The sequence below is a fragment of the Narcine bancroftii genome, chromosome 1 (assembly GCF_036971445.1).
Source record: "Narcine bancroftii isolate sNarBan1 chromosome 1, sNarBan1.hap1, whole genome shotgun sequence".
NCBI classification, from domain to species: Eukaryota; Metazoa; Chordata; class Chondrichthyes; order Torpediniformes; family Narcinidae; genus Narcine; species Narcine bancroftii.
In genome coordinates this window covers 297,760,643-297,772,676 of record NC_091469.1, presented here as the reverse complement: position 1 = coordinate 297,772,676, position 12,034 = coordinate 297,760,643, and the positions used below count along the sequence as shown (strand labels likewise).

Genomic DNA, 12,034 nt, shown 5'->3' with positions numbered 1-12,034 from the left:
ACTTAAATTTTTTTAACAAGGCCGTCCACTAAATATTGTCTGATATTTCTCCCATAAATTAGGTAACAACAGTAAGATGACTATATCATGTTTCAATCTATATTTGTGAAAAAATATATTAATTTTACACTTGAATTCATTTTTACATATATACCATAATGTGATTTTGCATATCACAATAAAGTTTTTTAATAGAATTTTTTTTTAAAGTGACTTTGGTATTTTCCCATTTTAAAGGTCAAACCATCACATAAAATGCTTTCTCTAAATTTGCTTCTCATGTGCACGGTGCTCTAATTAAGAAAGCGCTCTTTCAAACTCTTTATCATATTTTACTGAATTCTTGAACAATAAAATTAAACTGCAGAAAAGACCATTCACATAAAGAAATGTTCAAACTAATGCAACAACAAATTTAGGAATCATACCAAATTGAACAATAAATGGCTGTTTGCTTTATATTTTACATTAATGCATACATTTAATAGATTGCTAACATTTTCCATTCAAAGTTTTTGTCAACTCCACGAACGATATCAAGCATTGGACTATTTTTCTCATTCCTATGAATTATTCACCAATGCGTTTTTAAAAACCTTGTGTAAATTTTCATTAACTAGCAGTAATGCTGTACACAAATTACAACTGACTTTGTTGGGTTTCAATTAAAAAGGTTTCATTGTTCTATTAGTGATTGAGTTAGAAATATATTTGATAGTATTTAACATTTTATAACATTGCAAAATAATTCATGGTTTTCTTGTATAACACCAAAAGTGTCATAACTGTTAATTTGAGGTTGAGATTTAGTTGTGAATAAAAGGTAACAAGATTTAGGTAGAATAAACATTCTTTCTATTTGAAAACTTATCAGGGCTGTTCACAACTATTTAACAAAATCCTATTGCTGGTCTATACAGATATTAAGTTGCAGTTTTAAATTTATGCTATTGTCCTGTGATTGGGATTAAAGATTAAACAACTATGTGTATTATTCATGCATATAGTTTATTTTTCTTAAATCTATTGAAAACTGAATTAAATTTAATTAGATGTACAATTGCCTATTAAACAGGTACATTTGGATGCAATTTATATTTACAAAAACAGGTAATTTTGAATGGCCCAATGATCAATAAAAGTCTTTATATAATTTTCAAAATTTCAGTTACATTGTTAAAAGGCTCCAAAAAAGAAAGTTAAGTATGGACTCAATTTAAAACAAAATGTATTAAGTCTCAAAAAAACAGGATGCATTCAGTCTAACATTAATTTTGGAACAATAAAACATTTGATAAACATGGAATTGATTCACTGTAGAAAGTATGCATTTACAGTTCGCTATAAAGCAGAAGCGCAAAATTATATTACAACAGGGTAGTCAAATAACAAAATTTAAAAAAAATGCTTTGAGTAAAGGTAAAGACGTGTCAATAATGATTATCAAGATGGAACTTACATATAATATATTCAGGTAAACTGAAAAATTTATAATCAATAAAACTGGAAATATTTGTACACAATAAAGCAGGAAATGTTCAGGAAACAAAGAGTTAAAAACAAAACACTGTTCCATAAGCCTTAGTAATTTTTTTCTTAACTTGTATGCGTTTAGATTAACATAAAGTCACACTTTGCAGCTCTCTTTTCTGCCAATAACTGAGGCCCAATGGGATTTGCGTGCTGTCATTTTATTTCTATATCAGTTAAATAGTTGTAGATCTGAACTGAAAATTAAAAGTAAATTGATTTTAGGCAAAGTGTATTATCTCAGGTATGTTAGAGGTCTTAATTAAAGCACTTCACTCAAATCCTTTACTAAGAAAAATTTGGTTCTACAGGGACAAGTGCATAAAACAATACTTTGAAAATGAAGAAAAATAGATACAATGAAATAAAAGGCTGGGTTATACAACTTTTCCCAAATGAAAGATCCTTAAATATAGTGTCCATGCCAAGAATGCAATTTCATTCATTGAAAGCACTGTAATAATTCAGTATTCCAAGTTCCATACCTTTCCAATCAATATAATTCAGGTGGTAGATGGTCTACTGTGATCAACTGTCACAAATCTAAACAACTGGATAATTGTGTTTCTAAGGAAGAAATCGGCAACTAAAATTCCCTTAGAGAAATACCATCAGAATAAATGCCCTGACTGGGTGAACATAAATAATGGTTTCCTTATAGCTAATGAAATAAATGACAGGAGAGCTGATTTAAATATCTACTACAGATGAAGTATTAATATAATGTATTTAGCATCACCAATTAAAGTAGAAATCTAAAATGTTAGTTGTCACTTTTGCAGCCATGCTAGTCTTATAAATTCTGTACTTATATCATTTAATCTTTCAGATTTTAGAAATATAAATCCAGAATATATATTTGATACTCAAAGTTCATTCAACAAAGGCTGCAATGATTTAGTTTGCAATTTAAATTATGAATTTGAGTACTCATCTGCAGCCTCAAATATTAACTGTGGAAAAACAACTAATGAGAAAGGGGAAAGATATATGAAACAGTTTTTTTGCACTATTTTTAACATTAAGCAAAATAAACATAAGAATAAAACATTCACTTAATGTATTACCATTCAGCATTTAGTTTACATAACACAATAAAATATTTGTTATTTGTGTAAGTCCTCTGATAATCAAACTCTTAAATTCTGGAACAATCTGACAATCTACTTAAAAACAAGTAATTTTTCCAAAAGAATATATGTATCATATTTTTATTTAATGGAGAACTCATAAATAGCATTTGTCACCTGTAACATGTATTTCTCAAAACAATTTTTTCTTGATTGTGCAAACTAATTGAGATTAAAAGTCCCCTTAAGTAAATGGCTCATCTTAAGCTTCATTTTCTTTTCTGGTCTTTCTTCATATTTGTGTTAAACAACTATACACAAATTTAGCAAACTTTTCAAAACTGAAATGTTCACATTATACTGGAATAGGAAGATAAATGTTGCCATCATTTCTAAACAAAATTAAAGTAACCAATAAATATACTATCACCTTCTTAAATGTCTTTGAATTCATCGTTCCTGCCATCTTTTATGTTACAATCTGACCACTTTACAAATGATCGACAATATTATAAAACATTTACTTTTGAAATGCCATTGAAAAACTAAAAATATTAGTTAGCATAATTTTTAAATTTGGTCTGATTATTAACAACTATCAGAGTTCAGAAAATAATTCAAAAGACTGCACAAGCAATGGAAGCATTCCACAATTATATAAAAATATAAAATAAGATGTCATTGTAAAATAGAACAACTACAATATGTACATCTGAAGTGAGCAACTTTGTTCAATTAGTAACCATAACTGTGAATTATCTACAAATTTAACATGTTCACATCATTGCATATACAGAATCTGTTTTAGTCCTGTAATGCATGCATAATGTAATACACAGTGGGTTAATTTGATTAATAACAGGGTAGATTTCAATTATTTAATGGTTAACCAATGGCCCAGCTAATCCTGTCCAAGGGAGGCCTGTTCCACTTAGGACCTCATTAAAGTGGTGCCAGTGAGCTGCAAGCATTAAATCCAATCAGAATCTCAATTTGGATCTGGTACGGGAGGACCTACTCTAGCAATGATTTATATATTTTTATATGAATTTTGACAGATCATCTGCTCATTCTGGCTACACAAATTTAAAATTCTAACTAACATTTTTTGGTGTCTTTTCTGCTGTATTTTTTGATAAAACTGGCTAGTGCATATACAGTATATTGGTCATAGATTACTGTTAATGATCCGTTTCCATAACAAAATTATAAATAAATGCAGAAAATGTTTCATAAAGGTTGTCCTAAAACATTAACTGCTTCTGTTTCTACAGATGCTGCCTTGTTTGCTGAATATTTCCTGTATTTTAATTCAAATTTCCAGCATCTGCAGTTTTTCTTTTTTCCATAGATTCACAGCTTGCATATTTAAGGACTTACCACCTGAAGCTAGTGGGCAGACCAGCTGCCAAGCAGAAGATATAAGATGAAACTGTGGAATAAGAGAGGTAAAAAGCATTTTGGGATTGCATCCATCCTGTTTATAATGGTGTCCAAAGTTCTAATCTATTTTCTAATTTCAGTAACTTTTTGCATTTTGTTACATCACCTATTCAGCAACTACATTCTTATGAAAACAATTTATCACATCAGTCTTTTAAATCAAGTTTGTATGGCGCAAATTCCTCTTTTGTTTTGTGTTTGTTGATTAAGTTGATGTTGCATTTCTCCATTATCCAGGTGTTGAAAGTGGACTTGTATTTTCCAAATCCAAGTTGATTTGCATTACTGCTTTGAAGTACATTAGATTCCTAAAGGAAAAACAATTACAAAGACTTAAAATTATAGCATAACCTGCAAAAGATTGAATATATTCAACGATTATTTTTTTAAACAGATTCTTGTCAACAAATATTTTTGCTTTAAAATTGTAATGTCATTCTTCAAATCAAAAATATATGCTCAGAAAGATATTACAAGCTTCACACAAATAAATTATTTAAAGAGATATTTTAATGTCTTAACCATGGCCTTGATTTAATCTATGCTTCTGAAATTAATCTTTGAAATTCTATTGGGTATTTTCCTCTTGGTTACATTTGATATAAATTATCACCTTTGCTGAGGAAAGAGCATCATTCTTCCCAATTTGAGTCCCTTCTTATTCCCATATTTCTAGTCAAAGGTGCTTACAAGCTACATTATCAAAGTTTAAAACTATATTAAACTGTAGATGCAATTCAGCTTTTATTGACAATTTTATATTATTCATTTATTTTTATATCATTCACTCTTTTTCTCCTAGAATTGTTCTCCCTCATTTTCCTTTTGTTATTAAATGCCTGTTGATTCCATAAATATCATTGTCCAAGCAGCTATACATTTTGTATGGACCTAAAAAGTGATCCAAACAACCAAAGACATTACAACCAAGCATTCTCATTGCTAGCTGATCCCCAAAGGAATGCGGCATTATGAGGTATCTCTGAATTGTAGTCTGGAACAGAAAATCAACCAATTTACCTTTCGCTATTTGAGGTCATCTGATATGGTTCCATTGCTAAAATCAGCAATAAACAGACTCGTGAGCATGGAGACTAGAATGCGTTGTTTTAGTTAAACTGCTGGAAAGATTTGGATTAGGACAAACTTTTATTAACTGGATTAGGGCACTATATTATGAACCCAAAGTCAAAGTTGTAACTTATGGACTAGATCTAGCAGACAAGGATGTCCACCGTCTCCGACTCGCTTTATATTGGTTATAGAACTCTTAGCCGAAGCAATTTGGCAAGATCTGGACATTAAAGGATTTTGGGTTAACTAGGGAGGAATATAAGAATAATTTATTTGAAGATGATGTATTGATGTATTTGACAAAAAAAGCAACTTCATTACAGAAATTGCACTCAAATCTGGAAGAGCATTGGAAAGTTTTGGGATATAAAATAAATTAGGATAAAAGCAAAATTATGCTACTTACAGGTGGGGATTATAATTAATGTAAAAGAAATACTATTTATATGGCCACTAAATGGGATAAAATATTTAGGGATTAAAACTGATAATAATTTACAGAATTTATATAAATGAAACTATTTGCCCTTGCTTAAAAAGGCTAAAGAAGATTTGAACAGGTGGACAGCTCTCCCAATAACACTAGTTAGTAGAGTCAATTGTGTAAAAACAAATGTTTCCAAGAGTACAATATCTGTCCATACCATTGCCTCAGAGGTTTTTTCAGGAATGAAATAAACATGTCAGAAATTTTATTTGGAACGGTAAGATGACTAGAGACTCCATCAAGAAATTAACATGAGCTGGAAGGTTTACAACTCCCAAATTTTAAAAATATTGGGCACTAGGCAAGCGTCCCCTCGAGAGTCAGGTAAATTTTGAAAATGTGAAATTTGTGGGGTAGACAACGGATTCACGACAATCTTGATTTCTCTTTATCTTTTTTCCTTTTCTTTTCTTCTTCTCTTCTTTCTCTGGGACTTCCTTTCTTTCTTTATTAACTTTTCATGGGAAGGTGAGGGAGTGGATGGGGTGGGGGATTACAACCATCATGTATCATAGATTATCATTTTCATTCTCTTTTCAATATTTTCTCTTATTGTTGATTGCATGTTTGACTTTAAAAATTTAAATAAAATATTCAAAATAAAACAATGGAGATTCACTACCCTTTTCAAGCTGTTATGTTCCATGTCACACTTTCAATTTTGATGCAGTATGTGTATAAATATATGTATATATTGTAGATTTGATACAATACCAATTAACCGTGAAATACCCTAAGTTCACAAAAAATGCAAGAAAAATAAAGCTTAATTTTCAATAGGCATTTTTAAAATTGATATCCATTTCAAGTTCAGAGATCTATTATCATGCATATTGAAGCAATTATTAATCTGACATCATTCTTTCATTAACCATTTGCAGTGTAGCCTCTCTATTTCTGTTCATTAAGTCTTCGGTGGACAATAGTCATTGACGCGTCCACACCTGCCTCCTGAAGAGTGTTTCTGATCTGTTGGACAGGTGTTTGGGATTTTTTTTTATTATGATGAGAATTATTCTGTAATCAAGAGTGGAGGTCTTCCTTGGCCAACCAGTCCCTTTGCGATTTCTGAGCTCACTAGCATGTACTTTCTTCTTAATGATGTTATCAAACAGTTGATTTTGGTAATCTTAAGGTTTGAGAGATGTCTCTTACTGTTTTATTCTTGTTTTTCAGCCTCATAATGGCTTCTTTTGACCTTCATTAGCACAACTTTGGTCCTCATGTTTAAAGGTGATAAAAAGCTTAGAAGCAAGCCTAGCTTTTTTATACCTGCACCAATGAAGCAACTAAACATAAATGAAGCCAAATGTACCAAACATTATAGTGCCCTGAAATGGGGAACTATGTAAAAAAAAGTACTGTAATTTCTACATGATCAATCCAAAATGTCTACAAATAATCTTGAATAAAATTAAATGCAAACTTTAATTGCATGTGAACTGTTTGATTATAAATTTAAAACTGAGGAGCACAGGGGAAAATAAAGGGAAGAAGTATCTTTGTCCCAAACATTCTAGACGGCACTGTTCCTGGTCTTCTGCTTTGTTGAACAGAAATATAGTTTATAGTTATGTCAAAGTATTCCTGGAACTGAGCTGTATTTCATGGAAGTACTGATCGTGAAGGTTCAGAACCTTCAAGTTCCTGGGAGTTCATTTTTCAGAAAACCTTTCCTGGAGCCAGGACATTGAACCAATCCCACTTGAAGCAAAACCTCCACTTTTTCAAGAGTCTGATGAGATTTGCCATGTAGTTAGATACTCGATCAAACTTCTACAGGTGCACTGTAGAAAGGACACTAATGCATCATAGCCTGGTTTGGAAATTCATGTGCCCAAGAATGTAAGGTTCAGAAGGTAGCAAACATATCCAGCCAGATCCATCATAGGCAGAACCTCCCATCAAATGCAGAAATTGATGTGAAGCACTGCCTCAAAAAGGTATAACATAGCTTTAAAAGGTAAATTACAAAGGAACCCCACTACCCTGGTCACAGCCTCTTTTCATTGCTACATTTGGGCAGAGGGTGCAGAATCCTGAAAACCAGTATCAAAGAAGAGCTTAGGCCAAAAATTCCAATGGCCTTTTATTTTCTATGGATGCTGTATGACCTGCTGGGTTTCTCCAGTACCTTTGAGTACTGCCTCTAGGTTCAAGAACCTCTCCTCTAGGTTCAAGAATAATGGTCTTCCCCTACAACACAAAAGGACTGTTTGCAATATGGCAAGTGACTTTTTTTTTGCATGAAGATTACTGTGAATATTTATTATCTATCAAATATATTTATTTTTAAAATTCAATTAATTTTACTATTATCATTTTTTTCTTTCCAAATACCAATTCGGCTACAGAAAATAACAATTTCAGTGCATATGCATATTGTACAATAAACTCAATAAATTATGTTTAAAAATAATTTGAAAAATGAAGCATAAAATGGGGAAATGTGAAGCTATTCATAATGACAAAAGAAAAGCGGAGTATAGTTTAAATTGAAAGAGTCTCAAGAATATTGAGAAATTTGTATGTCTTCATGCAGCACATAGGTGGGCAGGTACATCAAGTAATTTGGAAAGTAAGTAGAATGTTGTTCTTTTTAGCAAAGGGGTCTTGGAACATAAAAATAGGAAAGTCTTATTACAACCATGTGAGCTGTTGAGATCATATTTAAAGTACTCTGTGCAGTTTTACAATTTATTTAAGGAGTGATCTTTTTGCCTTCTAAGAGAATTGCAAAAAAATGAAAATTTTGGGGGCAAATTAATTCCTCAAGTGAAATGATTATGATCCTTGAACAGACTATAAGTAATATTAAAGCTAGCTTCAAAAGGGATTACATTTATTTTGTCAGTTGATTTGTAGCACACTTGGTAGCTTGGATATATGAATGAGTAGCGAAAGACTAATTTCAATACCTAGGTATTACAATAACTAAAAGTTATAAAAAAATTATTGAATGAAAATTTCTTAGTATTACTTAATCAGTTTAAACTATTATTATTGGGATGGTCATCATTATCTATTACAATGATTGGATGTATAAATTTGAGTAAAATGAACATTTTACTTAAATTTCTGTATTTTTTTCAAGCCTTACGGCTTTTTATTCCCTAATCTTTCTTTAATTCATTAGATTTAGTTATTTCCTCATATATAAGGCAGGGAAAACAACCACATACAAATAAACCCCATCGTCAAAAAACTACAAGGTATGGGGGATTATCACTTACAAACTTTCAATGTTATTATTGGGCCATTAATATATGTAACTTATTTTTATTATTATATTTTGATAAATTATTGTATTACCCTTCTTTGGTAGAAATGGAACAGAAGTTTTCTAAAAAATCATCTATGTTGCAGATTTTAGGTACTGTTTTATTCTTTTCCTTTTCTAAATTAACACATAATCCGATAATGAGAAATAGGCTGAGAATATGGGCTCAATTAAGGAAATGTTTTGATTATAACTATTTTTCTCTTGCTAGTCCTATTATAATCGTCTTTTTCAACCTTCTGTATTAGACGCAGGCTTTAAGGAATGCACAGATTACCACCAAAAGTTATAAAGTTCTTTTTTATTTGAGGTATCTTTGTCTCCTTTTAACAATTGTCAGTTAAATTTAATATTTCTAATAGACATTTATTTAGAAATTTACAAATTAGGCATTTTGTTCAGTCAAAATTACAGGATTTTCCTCAAATCGCAAATTCAAATATTCTTGATACCTTTTTTAATTTATAGTTTGTTCACAGTGGATTAATATCATGTATTTATAATGAATGGGATTAAAAATGATTGGGAGCATGATCTCAATATAATATTTTCAGATAAATATTGATGCTCTGCTTTTAGTTTGATTAATGATTCTTCATTTTGTGCAAGGCATTGTTTATTACAATTTAAGGTGGTACATCGAAAATACATGTCCAAACTTAAATTATCTTGTTTTTATGCAGATGCTGATCCATTTCATGAGATAGATATACATACAAAGTATGCAATTTCAATATCTCTGGTAAATACTTACTGTACCTTAACTGTCACCTGATCTAACTGAACAATATAGTTATTGATTTTTATACTCTCAGACTAAACTGGTCCCTATCCCAAAATTTTCTGGAATTCAAAGTTAAATCATTCTTTTCTCCAGTTCACATCCATTACCCTGCTAGAACTGGCAGGTTCCTCCCTGTCCTATCCTAAACTCATATCATTTTCTACTATTCCTCCCCTTCCATCCATGTGTTCAACCCATCCTACTCTCCTACCAAACTGGTAACTGCTGAGCTTCTATTCCTGATTTATCAATAGTGCTAGTTTTCAACCCAATTTAATGGTTTGATATAAACCAGTGGAAATCTAACCCAAGCCATAGTTTCATTCAATATTATCTAAATGCAATCATTGACTAAAACTGATGGTCCTATATTAAATCTTCAGATAATCTCAGGATATCCATTACTTTACAATCATTTAGAAGTTGCTACAAAATACATAACAACTTTGGGTCTTTTGATTCTGTGAAAAATCAAGCATGGATATTGGTTCATTTCAATCCATGCTACTACCAGTTCAGCCCTTAATCCAGTCTTCATGGAACAAAAACATCAATTTTTGCAAAATCAAATTTTTGGAATAGAATGTGCAACTTAATTACTTCCCTCTATTTAACCCATTTAAATTGCTTGCCTCTATCAAATCTTCTTTTCTTTGCACCAAGGACAACACTGTTTCATTCTAACCCTACAGCTGAAAACCCTCATTCCTGGAATCATCCCAGAAAATATTTTCTGCATCCTATCCAGGCCCTTTACATCATTCCTAAAGCGTGAAGCAACTATAAACTGTGCAGTTGTGGCATAACCAATAACTTGTGTATGCCTAACATAACTTCCATATCTTTTAACTCTCCGTCACTATCTAAATTTCAGGTTTTATCTGCATTATTAATCACCCTTTCAATGTTTCAACAACTTATGCACATTAACACACAGGTCTCAGTTCCTGTTTAACCTTAATAATTGTGCAAGTTATTTAATGTTGTCATTATTTTTTTCAATGTGACTATCCTGGGATTAAAAAAAATTGTGGCGCGCCAGAGCTGCAGCTGATGCGAACCCAGGAGAGGAGGGAGTGGAAACACAGTGCTCCTCCACAGAGTCCCACAACCTGGTCCTGATGCAGACAGCTCTGTACAGGCTTTAATCGGCCTATTAAAGGAGCCAATGGTGTTTTGTTTAAATCCTGCAACCACAGAGGTCAATGCACAAGATGGCCGCACCCAAGCTGGGTAGCGTACCACATGGGGTTGTCGACTCCTGGGGAGCAACAGACAGGTGCCAGGCACCACAAACAAGGAGAGAGACGCCGCTGAGAAGAATGAGCATAGGAGATAACCCTACAGGACTGTGACCAATGAGGGGCTCAATGGCTAATGGGCCCACACAGGCTGCAGGCCTCTTTCTCCTATTGTTAGGCACGCCGGCAGACAAAATTAAAAGTATATCATGAATGTTACATTTTTAATGTATTATTATGTGACAGCAAAAAGAACCTTTCAACATTTGAAATGTTCCAAACCATCAATTTACATTTCTTGGTTCAGCCAGCCCACACATCTCTTGCAGCTTTGGGATCCTCCATAGTTACAAAAGTTTTTGTATCATTTGCAAATTTGGAAATTACTCCCACATGTCCATATCTATGAAATATGTGGTGGCCCTGAGTGATCAACCCTATTTGCCATCCTCAAAAATGATAAACAGCCATTAATTACTACTCTATTTTCTGTTCGGCTCCAAATCATGGGTCCTCTACCGGCATCACCTACAGCTCCTAGAACGCTTCCACCAGCATTGTCTCCGCTCCATCCTCAACATCCATTGGAGCGCTTTCATCCCTAACGTCGAAGTACTCGAGATGGCAGAGGTTGACAGCATCGAGTCCACGCTGCTGAAGATCCAGCTGCGCTGGGTGGGTCACGTCTCCAGAATGGAGGACCATCGCCTTCCCAAGATCGTGTTATATGGCGTGCTCTCCACTGGCCACTGTGACAGAGGTGCACCAAAGAAAAGGTACAAGAACTGCCTAAAGAAATCTCTTGGTGCCTGCCACATTGACCACCGCCAGTGGGTTGATATCGCCTCAAACCGTGCATCTTTGCGCCTCACAGTTTGGAGGGCAGCAACCTCCTTTGAAGAAGACTGCAGAGCCCACCTCACTGACAAAAGGCAAAGGAGGAAAAACCCAACACCCAACCCACCAATTTTCCCCTGCAGCCGCTGCAACCGTGTCTGCCTGTCCCGCATCGGACTTGTCAGCCACAAACGAGCCTGCAGCTGACGTGGACTTTTACCCCCTCCATAAATCTTCATCCGCGAAGCCAAGCCAAAGAAGAAGAAGAAGATTTTCTGTTCTTAAGAC

At 33.1% G+C, this 12,034-nt stretch overlaps 1 protein-coding gene across 3 annotated transcripts in view; it reads right to left on the bottom strand.

Moving 5' to 3' along the window:
• Nucleotides 1-2,607: 2,607 nt before the first annotated feature.
• LOC138746749 (potassium voltage-gated channel subfamily A member 4-like) overlaps nucleotides 2,608-12,034 on the bottom strand; it is a 33,151-nt gene continuing 23,724 nt past the window's right edge. For 2 of the 3 annotated variants that reach the window (XM_069905119.1, XM_069905133.1), the window contains one exon: nucleotides 2,609-4,351. The gene's annotated coding sequence lies outside the window, so the exon portion shown is untranslated. Of the gene's footprint in view, nucleotides 4,352-12,034 lie in introns of all 3 variants that reach the window. The other variant, XM_069905126.1, reaches the window with a different exon arrangement.